The sequence below is a fragment of the Diceros bicornis genome, unplaced genomic scaffold, assembly GCF_020826845.1.
Source record: "Diceros bicornis minor isolate mBicDic1 unplaced genomic scaffold, mDicBic1.mat.cur scaffold_184_ctg1_multi, whole genome shotgun sequence".
Taxonomy (NCBI): Eukaryota; Metazoa; Chordata; class Mammalia; order Perissodactyla; family Rhinocerotidae; genus Diceros; species Diceros bicornis.
The window spans coordinates 424530-438386 of NW_026691079.1; the positions used below are offsets into that span (position 1 = coordinate 424530).

The window sequence follows — 13857 nt, forward strand, 5'->3', positions numbered from 1 at the left end:
CATCAATCTTTCTCTTCACTGTCACATGGTAATTCAGACATAGGTGATTTCTATATCATGAATTAAGTATCTCTTATCTGTTACCTGGCAAACTTGTGTAGCTTTGATTTTGGAATCTCCAGAATGAGCATACCCCCTGGGGGCATTATTTTCCCCGTAGAGAACCTTGGCAGGAGGCTCATTGCCTTCCTTCCCACACTAGATCCAGAGTCGTGGAAATGGGTTCGCCTTGCACACAACACAGAGCACATAGGAATTACTCAACAAACATGTGATAAGTGAATAATTGGTGGCATCATCAGGTCATTCACAGAAGCCAGACTGAGAGAGAGCTTCCTTAGGTCAGGAAGCAGAAACATTCCTTTATATTTGTGATGTTTTCATTTGTAACATTGTAATGTGAACAGCAAGTATACTATTTTTATCAAAACTGTGTTCTGAAGGTTTTCAAAAATCTCTAAATCTCAGAGTAGAGAAAAATCAATCTCTGTGACTCTGTTACTTGCTTCAAAGATTGTCAACTCGTATATCATCTGGCTTTGTTTATCCTCACACCAAGACCCCAAGAATTAACCAGCTGAGATGGCTGAGAGCGCATCATTTCAGCTGTAAATATTTCCGTTTCTGGTACAGATGAGGGAATTTTAGAACACAAACAAAATAACATGATCACACACAAAAATAAAAATGTCATTCGGATAATCAACTATCTAGTCAGTATCCAAAGTCTCCCAGTTTTCTCAAGGTTATTTCCTGGTTTTACATTTTATTTGAGTCAGGATCTTAATGAAACCCTTCTTTTGCAATTGGTTGATCTGTTTCTGAAGTCACTTTTAATCTCTTGTTGGTTCATGCATCTTGGGATTTGGGTGGAATATGAGTGTGTGTGTTTGTGTGTCTACACTGATGTGTGAATTCTTTCTTTCCTGGATGGGAGTGCCCTGAAAGGAAGGACCTGGGCTGTGGGAACCAGGATTTCTACTCTGCTTCTGGCTGAACTGAAAAGGCCTCCCTGGGTGACACTTGCAGCCTTCAGAAAGGAGGGGGAAGAAGTACCAAGGAATTCAAGACAATGGCCCTTGTCTTACAGGGTGTTTCCAGGGCATTATGTTCAAAATGCCGGGTGCTAAACCTTTAGGTCCAGGTCGTCGGGTGGGTTCTCGGCATGAGCTCTGAGCAGTGTCTGTTAACCACCCACGTGGGCAGCATTTCAGTATTTTAATTGGTAAGGTTGTGTCTGTTGTGTCTGTGGTGTCTAAGATTGGTGGCATTCCCCTGCTGGACCCACTTCTATACCTGCCCCTCTCCTGCCTCATCTTTCAAAACTCCCAACAGGAAAGTTTCACATCCCTGTAACACAAAACCATATAACTACAGCACAGATGGGGGAAAAGAACACAGCCGTCCCAGGGGCTACGTGCTCTATGCCCTCAGGCCAAGCTGACCCTTTGGGACAAGTCAGTAACAACACGACTGAGTGTGTAAACCAGTGATTGTCTGAGACCATGGACCTGAGAACCTCATGGGCCCAGATGTCACCCAGGGCAGCAAGGGCTGGTGTGGGTCATTCCGTGGACAGGATTAAGGTCTATTGTCCTGGCAAACCAGAGCTCACCCCTGATCCCTCAGGCCCAGCCAGGGAGGAATGGCCACGATGTACCTGACAGAGAGGCTGGGGGCCTTCTAGGGAATTTCTACCCTAAAAGAATCCTACAGTGAAGTGCAGGGATGCTGGAACTCCTATTTCACAGGGAGCAGTGAGGTTTATAGAACAAAGTCCTGTTGTAGGTTTAAAAGATGCATCATGAGTCTTTCCCTCTAGACATGAACCAAGCGGGAAAAGGACTTCCACGGGCATGGGCCAGGATCCCAGGAGGATTCCAGTCTAGGCGAAGGGTGAACAGGGAGCCCTAGAGGTGGCCTGATGGGGATGTCCTGTCGGCCCTTAGTCCATCTGCACATGGTCTTCCTCTGTCCTTGTCCGTTCCACATGCAAACTTTTATCTTTTTACATTTTTTCCTCATTTAGTGTTGATGCAAATCCAGACACTGATTAGAAAACGGCAAGTTCCAATATCTGATCCAAGAAACCTCAACAAGAGAAGCAAAAAACATTCCTTCTTCCTGGAAAGCTGTAGAAAGACAGCCACTGTCCTGGGGAAGGACATGGTCCTGGTAAGTGCTATTTGAAAGACACCCACATTTCAGTGGTTATTGCTCTGCCTGGGAAAGTCCCTCCAACCTCTACATCCAGGGAGATCTGAGGGGCTGTCTCTGCTCCTGGCCCAGGTGAACCACACTGAAATGCACCTGTCCTCTGAGGAAGTGGGACTTGAGGGTTTCATTCAGTAGCCAGGGAGGAGGCTGGCCCTCCTCCCTTCTCCCACATAAAATAAGCTGTGACCATACACAAGTTCTTAATTCAAGGAGGAAAGTGAGATTCTGTGTCTCATTTACATGAGCATAAGAAGTGAAAGAACCACACCACAACACCCAGGTTGTGACAGAAACAGGATATAACGTAAGAGTCAAATCTACCATTTACTATTAAAGAAATAATATCACTCCTACCCAATGGGTTAACAGTGGCTGGCAGGGCGATGTCAGGGAGTTGGAGGGGGTGGTGCCCTCCCTCTGGGGCTTTAGGGGAAACCAGGGAAAGTCTTAGGATGTCCTCGTTCACTCAGGGTGGGAAGAGCTAGCCCGGTGCACCCCGAGGGCGCCAGTGTCCCTGCTGGTCAGGAGGAGCTGCACTTGTGGTCTCCAGAGTATGACGGCTCATCACCAAGGGCATGGTGGCTGAAGAGAAGAAACAGACTATTTTGGGGAACCTTCCTGAGATTCATGGCACAACTCCCTGCCCCACTGCACTCTGATCCAAACCCTGTACCGAGTGCTCAGTCCATCAACAGCACCCCGTTTGTCCCTGACGCAGGAGGCATCATTTAGCATCACCCATTTCAGAGGATGCAACTGAATCCCAGAGAGGAGAGGGGAGCGGCCTGTCCCAGGCCTGCTCAGCAGTGGAGCTGGGATCTAGGCCCATGCTTAGCCCGAAGCTGTACTGAGCCCCTGGATTCAGTCGCTCCTGGTCCCAACACTCACTTCGCCCTGATGTCCGGTTCCTCTTTCTCCTGAAGAGCCGCATTTTGCTTGCCTTCTGGTGTGCGGGCTCCAGCTGGCAGGAGACCCAGTAGCTACAGGACAGAGTGGACCTGTGAGCTACCAGGAGCCACACCTCAGGTGCCCCTCCCAGAGCCTGCCAGCAGCTGAGTCCTGGTGCCCCATGGGTCACCACGCTACGAGTTCTGTGGCTGATCAGCGAGCCAGGCCACAGGCTCTGGAGCTGGCCATCAGAGAGAGTCTGTCCTGCCCTCACCCAACTCCTGTCCCCCTCACCTCTCATGGACACTGATGGGCTCCATGGCCTGGAACCAGGCCCCAAATCGCTCATCGGGCTCCAGGTCATATGCATTTGCAGCCTGCTGGAGCAGCTGGATCCTCCGGATGACTTTGAATTTCTGGGAGGAAGGACAGGATGCAGACAGGGCTTGGGTGGGGAACGCTGCCAGGGACTTGTGCGGAGTGAGGATCTGGTCTGGGGTCTGTGCTCACTCGGGACCCCTCCTTCCTTCCCACTCCATTCAGGACTTGCCTGTCCTCACAGTTGGCTTGAATTAGTTCCTCATCCAGGAAGGTGTCCTTGATGCCAGCCCCTCCCGCACCCGCCAACGTGATGGGATGCCCAGCTTTGTGGATCTGACTCTCCCAATAAATGTAAGACCCAAGGGATGAGGCCAGAGAAAATCTTGCCAGGGGAGGTCTCTGATTTCCACATCCCCACCCTCCCCATAGCTGCTCACTTCACACCATTTCTGAAAGTTGACCCGATTTCCCTGGAAGGGAGACAGCCAATGTCCATCAGAAACAGCCCCCTAAGCCCATAACCAAGCCCCATCCCACCCCTTCTCAGGCTGCAGGAATGTCAGGGCCCAGCAGAGGGCAGACCTTCCACAAAGAGAACTTGACACTGGGCCAGGCTCTGGGCTCCAGAGCAGGAGGGACAGGGGAGCTGAGGCCAGATACCTTATGTAGCACACCCTCTCTGATGACAGACGGGGAGACTGAGGCCTCAGGGAGGAAGGGACAGCTGGAACACAGAAGTGCTTCCTCACTTGCAGGGGCTGATGGCACTCCCCCAGGGGCAGGGCCCGAGGGGGAGGCTGAATCCATCTCAGACACAGCCTCCTGCAGCTCTGCAGGCAGGCAGCTATGAGCTTCACCAGCCCAGGTAGACTGGCGGGGGGCTTATGCGGAGCGTCTATTCACGCATTGCTAAGATGGGCCTGACTCCCCAGCTCCCAGGGGTGGCCATGGGGCTCTCATGAGAGGAAGATTGCCAGATACTGAGAGCTCAGGTCCCAGTGCAGGGCTCTCGCCTCCCAAACCTCAGGATCCTGCACCCTGGCCCCACCTCCAGGCTCACTCACTTCCAGATCATCCTCCATCCCAATGTCCAGCAGCTTCAGTTGATAGAGGAACATGCCCAGGAAGGGGACGACACCCTGTGAAATCAGGGTGGGAGTGGTGAGATGAGTCCCACCTCTCAGGTGCCCCCATGGACCCTCCCCCAAATCCCTTCACCCCAGCCTCCTGCCCACCACAGATTCCCACAGAGAACAGCCTAGGACCCTCAGCGGCCTCCCCCCGTTGCCCCCTCCAGGACCACCCTACTTCCCCAGTCACCTCCCAGGGGCGGCTTTTGGCAAATCCTAGAGTATGTGGTCCCTGCCCCTCCCCTCTCTAACACATCTTGGGCCCAGCCCTTCCAGGCCTCCTCCTGGTCACTTCCAGGGCAGGCATTTCAGGCTCTTGGGCTCCAGGAGCTGGGCTGGAGGAGGAGGGACCCCTCTCTTAGGGAGGCCTCCAGCCGTGAGGAGAGTGACCCCTCCTCTGACACCTGGACCCTCCCCCTCAGGCCACCTCACCTGCTGCTGCTGCCTCTCCTGGGCTCCCTGGGGGTCCATCTCCAGGGTGGCCCTCACAGATGTCACTTCCTGCAGGGTCAAGGACAGGCTCAGGGAGGCCATGTTCCCTTCCCCATGTCTCCCAGGCCCCTGATCTTGGACCCTGGACATCTGGTGTCTATGGCTGCTCCCATTCCAGGGTGCCCTGATTTTAGATCGCTCCCAGCTCCAACACTCCCTCCTGTGTGCCCTCAGGCCTGCCCAGGCCCCTAAGCCTCTCTCCTCATCAGGAAAGTGTGAGGAGGATTCCCCATGCCTCCCAGGGTCCCCTGAGGACTCAGTGTCATCTGACTGTCACCAGTGCTGTCCCCTCCCCCCTCGAGGAGGAGGAGCACAAAGCTCCTGCACATTCCTCTCCCCCTTGTACCTCATCACCCCTGTGAGGCCTGCACCACAGATCATCTCCCTCCATTTCCCAGATGAGGAGACCGAGGCCCACAGAGGGGCAGTGACTTGCTCAGGGGACCACAGAGGAGACCTCTCCCCCTCCCAGCCAGAGGCCCTGGCCCCTGGCCTTCACTCCTCCTCCAGACACACCTCGGACCAATGTCCTGTCCTCTGGACTCTCGGGGTGTGTTGAGGCCCTCAGTCAACATGAGCCATGGATGGAGAGGCACAAGGTGTCTCTGGGTCCCATGCAAGTGGCTTCTGTGTTTTCCAGCCCCCTGGGATTCCCTGACACCAGGCTGGACCTGAGGCCATGCCAAAGGCCTCAGCTCCCTAGGATCCCCTCAGGATGGTCCCTGCACAGAACTCCTCCTTCATTCACTCAGGAAGGGGACCCCCTTGTGCTACATCTGAGTGACAGTGTAGGGGCTGACCACGGCACTGTGTAATGGTGACATTTGCATCCTTTTTCACTTGGAAACTTCTAATGTCCCTTCTCCTTTCTCAGCTCTCATGTTTGAAGTCCGTGGTCTGAGCCTTTGCACAATCCTTACGCCCCTCCTGCCAGGGCCTCGATGGAGGCCATTAAGAATCTGTCAGGAAGGTCCATTAAGAATCTGTAGGTTCCCCGATAATTCTCATTGCCATCTGGGGCGTATCCTTGTCGACAAGGCACCGGGGGAGACTCACTGTTTTGTCAGCAGTGACCACTATCGGGCTAGACTGCACAGTCCCAGAGAGCACACAGTTCTGTCCCAGATCCACCATTTGGCCCAAGGCTGGGCAGCCCCTGTGTCCACAAGGCCTGTGTGACCTCACAGTGCCCATCCCTGGGACAGGCAGAGTGCCCTCCCCTGCGAGGTGCAGTGAGGACAGAAGGAGCAGCAGGGGCCTGGCTTCCTGAGGACAGACTGGGCTGCTTTAGGAAGAAAGGAACCCCCACCCACTCCATCCACCCGCCAGCCTGGAGGATGATGAGGGCCAGCTGATGGGTCCACATGGAAGCCAGACACCTGCTCATTCTGCCAGCTCCTCACCTCTTGGAACAGTCCAGGCGACACCACTGTATCCCGTGACCAAGGCCTCCTGCCCCAAACAGTCCCCACCTGCCCCTGCAGCTCACACCCCCCACTTCCTGTCAAGCTGGACAAGACACACCGTTATTTCTCGGGGAATCTTAAGAGAAAAACTTACCAAAGCACATCCTGCCTGGTCCCTCCCCACCTCACCTCCCGTCCTTCCAGATCTCCAGCCTCCACTCACCTCCTTGAGAAGCTTCCTGCTCTCCCGGTGGCATGTTTGGATGATCTTCTTCAGTATTTGACAGTTCTTCCTGAGGAGGGAAAAAAGGAAAGAAACACTGTGGAGTGGTTTGAGGGTAAATCCCTTTTGTTTGAAAACCCAGAAGATCCAGACAGCCTGGATGAGCATTTTCACTGTGTCCTCTGAGCCCTGAGGTGTCTGGGACTGGGGAGGGGGCTCTCCTATTGTCACCTGGGGCCTCCATTCTCTTATTTTCTCAGCAGATGTGTTTTAAACAGTCTTAATTTCATGTGGACAGAGAGTTCTGTTGCTGCAAACACTTGAAAATCTTCAATTTGGTTCAAGCCATGGTCTGTCACTTAGGGAAACTGATTCCTGAAGCAGAACCACTGGCCTAAGTTTTCAGAAAGACTTCCAGCCTGCCAACCAGGTCAGACCCTATCCCCAGGGTTTGCTGTCTCCCAGGAGGTCCCAACTGACTGTAGGGCAATGCCAGCCCTGTGGGGGGTGTCTGGTCCACCGAGGTGGTGCTCGCATGGAGAGAGGCCTACCCACCTGGACACCTGTCTCCACGTCTCTTTTAAACGTTGAATGGAGGGGCCCTCCAGAGCCCAGAAGATCGCATGGAGAGAGGAAAGGTTCCTCAGGCCGTGGCATTCCTGGGGAAGGGAAGAGAATGAGCTGTGAGGGGGAGCTGGAGCCCTGCTTCCTCTGGCTTCTGTCGCCTCATTGACGTCTCCTGTCCTGGATGAGACAGCGGCTCAGGGAACCCGGAAAAGGCACAGCTGGACCCTCATGAGGAATACTTCCAGGGAGGAGGATTTTAGCTCAAGCCAAGAAAGGAGCCCAGGCAGGTGTGAGCTTCCCACCACTGGGACCAGGAGTCAGGTCATCGAGGCCTGGCAGGAGGGGCCTAAGGATTGTGCAAAGGCTCTGACCACGGACTTCAAACATGAGAGCTGAGAAAGGAGAAGGGGCAGTTCCCCTGACTCCAGAGAGGGGCTCCCAGGGCCTCCCACATCTTACCTCGGCCACCTGGATCCAGAGCTCCACCACCCTGGCCCTGTCCTGGGCAGTCATGCTCGGGTCCCCAATGCAGGTGGTGATGATACATTCAACCACTCTGTTACAGTGGGTCATGGTGGCATGGATGGTCGGTGTCAGGTGCTCATTGTCCCTGTTGTCACACTGGGACCTATGGAGTCCTGGAAGTCGTGGGGCCTCACTGTCTTGAAGAGCTCCTGGGGAGGACAGGGAGTGTCACCCAGCCCTGCCGCAGCCTAGCTCAGCTTCCGCAGCCCCCAGTCCCAGGCTGGGTCAGTGGTGAGAGCTGGAGCTCAGGAAGCTGAGAATGCGGCCTGAGGCTTGTGGGAGTCCCTGGGTGTTGCCTGTGTCCCCTGAGGGCACCCAGCACAGGATGACCCAGGAACCGATACTGTGGCGCAGGGAAGTGGCATTTGCTCTCCGCCCAGTCTCACTTCCTCCAAGCACCAGAACTCGGCTCCTGCTTGACCATCTCTAGGGGCATCTTCCACCTATTCTGACCATCCTGGGGTCTGACTCCTCTTTCAGATGCACATTCCCCCAAGGCAGCAACAACCATGGGCTTTGTTTGTCTGCCTTGTAGTCATGTACACGAGGTGCCTAATTAGTGCTGAGGCTGTTGAGGCCTCCTGGGCAAATGAGTCAACTACCCAAGGACGAGACAGCACTTCAGTGTGCTCCCCTCCCCCACCAAAGCGCCGACTCTGCCCAACTTCCTCTCTGCTCCACCTCATCCACCTGCACAGCCACTCTGCATGGCAGCTGCTCTCAAAGTCCATCCCTACTGTCCACATGAGGACAGCAAAGGCTTGGGAGTTAAGAAGGCTGCTCAGGTCACATGAGGGTACGTGGGGAAGCAAGAGTTTGGACCGAGATCATGGGATTCTGGATCAGGAAATGGCAGGTCTGGGGCAGCTGATGGCACAGGGAAGGCCTGCCCCAGCTGCCCTGAGAGCCCCGCTGCTCACCACATCCATCAGTGTCAACTGCTCTGCCACTAGCCGGGGAGGGAACTCCAAGAAGTCAGGCTTCTCCTCCCTCAGCAGGTTCTTGGTGGTCACGTCCCAGGGGCAGGCAGGCTCTGGGACTGGATCTGGCTCTGCTGTTATCTCTCCAGGTGGAGGGAGGATTCTCCCTGGAGCCAATGGTCCAGCTGGCTCCAGCTCAGGAGCTGGCACTGGGGCTGGAGCTGAGGTTGGTGGTGGCTCTGGCCCTGGAGGGACTGATGGAGGTGACACTGGCTCCAGCTCTAGCACAGGTGGTGGAACTAGAGCTGGAGCTGGATCTAGCCATGGAGCTGGCCCTTGCTCTGGCTCTGGAGCTGGAGGGAGCTCTGGAGATGGTACTGCAGCAGGAGAAAGAAACAGTTTCACTCAAGTAGCTGACTTCCCCTGTCCTGTCAAAGCCAGGAAAGACCCCACTGCATTGAAGTGAACCAAGCCTCTGAACACTCTGCAAATTGTCATCCCAGACTGCAGTCGCCTCACCTTCCAGCTCTGCCTCAATGGGCCGTGGATGCTCCAGCTGGACCTGGAGAAGGTAGGCGTGGCCTTGCAGTCCCGAGCCAGGCAAGCTGAGATGCAGAGAGGCCAGCTTCATGCTGAAGCAGGGATAGTGCAGGAGCTCCCAGAAATCCTGCCCTTGGTCCAGGCAGGTTTCCACCAGAGAAGAGATGGCACTGGGGGAGGCAATTGGGCAACAGAGTCAGAGGCCTGGCCTTTCCCTCCACACTTCTCACCCAATGCACCCTGGCTTGGGTCTGGGCCCTATGCCTGCCCCTCTCCATCCAGGTGAGAGCCACATGGCAGCCCTGACCCCTGTGAGGCTGTCCTGGCAGTGGCAGGCCTGCTTATCCAGCAGGTTGACACAGTGTCTGTTGTGACTCTCTTCCCACTGACGCTCTTCTCCTGAAAGTCTGGGACACAGCCCACCCCGGCCCTCCATGCACTTGTGCAACTGGATTGAGCACTGAGACAGATTTGTGAGCAGGTTGCTCACACACCTCCTGTTCTGGGCCTGGAGGCGGTGGTCAGAAGAGGTAGATGTGGAGAAGGGGAGGCAGATTCAAATGGGTCTGTGGTGGGAATGAGTTTCTAGGGGAGAACTCAGCTCAGCCACCCCTCTGGTTCCCAGGGGTCCTGGCACCCATCCATAGCTCTTTGACTCCTGTCCTCCTGGAGTGGAAGCCACCGGGCCTCTGTCTTCCCATGGGAATCAAAAGATGCGTGAGATGCGGCTTCTGACAGGCTCCCCTCAGCCACAGCCTCCATCTCTCCCCCCACAGCTTGTTCTTTAGAGACAGGAGGCCGTCCTTCTGGACCCAAAGACCACTCACTTTTTTAGGTGGTCCTGCGCTCTGCCCTCCTGGCTGGAATAAGGGGAGATGCCTCCAGATGTAAAGGAGGCTATGAGGGCATCCCTTGGGATGGATGGGGGATGAGAAGACCTGCGAATGATGTCTAATGTCAATGTCTGACTCTCAGACGGAAATTGAGACTACGCATTGTGTCTCCTTCATTCACTGGGGTTACTGTCTCCAAATGTCCTGCATGCAGTAGGTGCTTAATCTACGTGGTTGAATGAATGTAATCCACCCAGAACCATCCCAGACACCTGAGTGGGCCTAGGGCCTCTTTGCTGCCCCAGAGATCCTTGACTGGCTACCCCAAGGAAAAGGACCAGGACCAGCTGGATGGAATCTCCAATTCCTTGACAGGGTGGTTTCCATGTGCTTTTCCAAACTCAGAAAGGCCGCATCTCAGAGATGGGTGAGGCAGACTACTTTTCACGGGGAAGAGAGAAATAAACACCATGAACAACCACAGCACGTCCACAGCCCTCTCTGCAGAGCCAGGCACCAGGTAAGCACCTGTCATGGCTGGTCCCATTAGTTCCTACAAGATCCCCATGTAATTTATCCTCTCCCACCCCACTTTTCAGAGGAGCAAACTGAGGCTCAGAGAGATTTGGTGACACTCCCAGGACACACAGCGGGCAGGGGGTAGAGTCACCACTGTGTTGAGGAGGGAGTGGCCACTCACCTAGTAAACAGCTGCTCCAGGACCTGGTGGGATGTGTCTAAGGCCGAGTAGTTGACCATGAAGGTGGTGAAGCTACAGATGTTCCTCCTCAGGAAAGCTGGTGCGATGGACTCTGTCAGCTTCTCCATCGTGCCTTTCTGGAGGGCCCGCATCCTGCAGGCCTCATTTAAATTCATGGTGGACTCATCCTCACACTGAGGGAGAGGAGGAGGTACATACACTCAATGACATCATGGTGAACCAGCGGGAGGATTGAGGTGACTTTCTACCCTCCTGTGTAGCTGGTGGGAAGGAGTGGAGGTCCAGATTCCTTTGGGAGTGGGACTGTGGAGCACTCTAATGAGAAAACCCCGGGGTGTTCCAGGGGAGACTCAGATTTGAGTCTGCATTCTAGTAGTGCCTTGGTCATCTCAGAGTCCTGGGTATGAAGACCCCTCTGCACCCACACTCACCTCAGACCAGCCCTCTTCATTGAGGGACTGGTGCACCTGTGTCCTCTCCAGGGAGATGGCGAACTGGAAACCATCTACCAGCTCCTCAACCATCACTTGGGTGCAGCTCTGCAGTGACAGTGCCCAGAAGTCAGGCCAGGAGGCATCGGGGCCTGCCTGGACTTTACCACAGAGGGAAACCCCACCACAGTTTGGGCACAGAGGGGCATCTGCATAGTCTCCATCAGGGAAGGAATGTGATGACACCTCGACAGCCTGGGATTCACATGTGGGTAGAAGAGCTTGGTCCCCAGCACTCACCTTCCTCTCCTGCAGCCAAGATCTTCAGTATGAACATGACACATCACCAGATATCCAACATTTAGCTACCTGCTCCTGCTCAGGGTGGTTCCTCCTCATACTACCTTCTCTAACTCCACCTCCCACATACACACACACACACACACACAATGAGGGTCAAGGGGTGTGGGGCTGTCCTTTTGGGATCACAGTTGTGGCCTGACCTAGAGTGGGCTGCCCTGGGCTACGCTGTTACCTGATGGTTCCTGCTGCTAAAAGGCCACAGGCATTCGAGGTGAGGGTTGAGCCAATGTCTAAAGCGACTTAACATGCTCTCATTCTTGGCTTTCCGGGGGCCAGAGCCACGGAAAGTCACGGGACAACACGAGAACATCCTGCTGTGTCGAATGTCTCCACTCAAATGAACTGGACAGGAGGCTGTGGTTACAATGTGGGTGCTTGGTAACAAGAGTTCTAAGTTCTGTTGGGGGCTGTCACCAAGGAAGTGAGGTCACTTCTTCAAGGTTCTATTACTTGGCCCCTTCCTTCAATCAGACCCACCCAAAGCCCCCGCTAGGCTGTTGGCTGCTCTCCCTCCTTGCCCATGTCATCTGCATCACTGTACACAAATATCCATCACCACCCTCCCCACAGCTCCTTGGGAGTGGAACCAGTGGCCAGCTTTGAGGAGACAGAGCTGAAGTCATACCTCTTTTATCCTACCAGTTCTGAGTCCTGGAAAAGCCACTGTGCCTCTCAAGATCTCCCCAGTCTCTCAACCTGCACAATGGGGATGGTGCTAAAAACAGCTTTCTAGGAACATCGTCAGGTGTATATGAGATAATACCTACAACACCTGTGGATTGTTGTCACGTGTCTAATGCTGGCCCTCCCATCTATGTCAGTTCCATCTGTGCAGCCTCCACAAACCCCCACTCCATACTTCTTGCCACACATCATTGGCCTGAATTTGGTCTGGTCACTCTTATCTGTAAGAGGGGTTAGGAATTTTATCTTTTAGTTTCTTGAATTGCCACCCAAAATAAAACTGATTCTCTGTTCTGAATATTAAGGGAGAAGGTGAACAGTGGAAACTACCCGTGCTCTCTCCCTACACTAACCTTCAAGTTGAAGGGGAGGAGATGATATTTTCAGATGAATCAAGCATGTATTTACCTACCACAGGCTCTCTTTTCTTATTGTTTATTCATCCACAGAGAACAAGAAGTCTTGCTTCCAAACCAGAATGTATGAGACGTCCACTGCCCTCTGTTCCCAGCAGAATGACCAGAACCAATTTGTTGGCTTTTATTTGCCTGGCCCTTGTAAGTAGATCTGAGAACATTCTTTCTATGTCCTTCATAGAGTGGGTCTGGGAGGGTCTGTGGTTGTAGAGAATTGTAGGCAAATAACAGGCTCCTGAAAAACTGAGTCAAATTGGATTTTCTGTAATTCAAAGAAGGAGAGTGACGTCAGCATCATGGTGGAATAAGACACCTCCTGTTTTTCTACTCCTGCACTAACAATGCTTTGGCATCCATCCATAGAGAAAAGTGCCTTTGTGGGAGAAGTGGGATCCAGCACCATATGCCAAGGGACCCAGAGGGCGTCTCACCCAGCCATGCATCTGGTAATAGGCAGACAGACCTCGGTCCCAGCTCTGGACCCTACAGTGGCCCGTGAACCAGCTCAAGCTCCTTTCAGCTGCTGCACGGAAACCCCTGAAAACACTGTCTTAGATCATGACACACAGAGGAGAGGGCCTTTGTGGAAGTCCAGGTTTCAAGAAGAGAAGTTCCAGCCCTCTGTTGGAGCACAAAAATATGAGTGTGGATGGGTTGAAGAGTTTGGGGGCATTGGCAGATAGGTACTCTTAGAGGGCTTTAAAGGATGTGGATCCTGTAACTGCACTGAGCACTCCATCAAGAAGTCTCCCACGACTTGTGGGGTATGCCTCACCCATGCATCTCCCCAGCTGGCCCTTAGGCACCCCCAGTGCTCTGCGTGCCTCACATACACACACCTCCACCCTAGGGCTTCTTCCCTGTGTATGCTCCCAACAGTGGTGGTTAGAGTGAATTTTGGAGAACAGCTAGTGAGCATGTGTAGAAACTTGGTCCAAATCCACAGGCCAGAGAGAGACCACAAACTTGAGGTTTCACACAACCTCTGGAATACAAAAGGGAGGCTGTCAGCGCCCAGCCTATTACATCACAGCATCAAGAGAATGCATACAAGCTAGAGAATTCTGCCATTAATGAACAAATTAAAAATGCTGGGATTATACTGGTATAACACATTAAAATACAAATGTATTATTGAAACATATATGAAGTTTAAAAAAATGACATTTCAAATGTTGCA

General features: G+C 53.6%; 1 long non-coding RNA gene across 1 annotated transcript; it reads right to left on the reverse strand.

Annotated features, from left to right (window-relative positions):
* Window positions 1-5014: 5014 nt before the first annotated feature.
* On the reverse strand, window positions 5015-7488 carry LOC131402616 (uncharacterized). Its single transcript, XR_009218818.1, has 3 exons — window positions 7233-7488; window positions 6678-6747; window positions 5015-5057 (listed from the first exon to the last, which is right to left on the reverse strand). It is a non-coding gene; the product is annotated as an uncharacterized LOC131402616 (long non-coding RNA).
* Between the last annotated feature and the right edge of the window lie 6369 nt (window positions 7489-13857).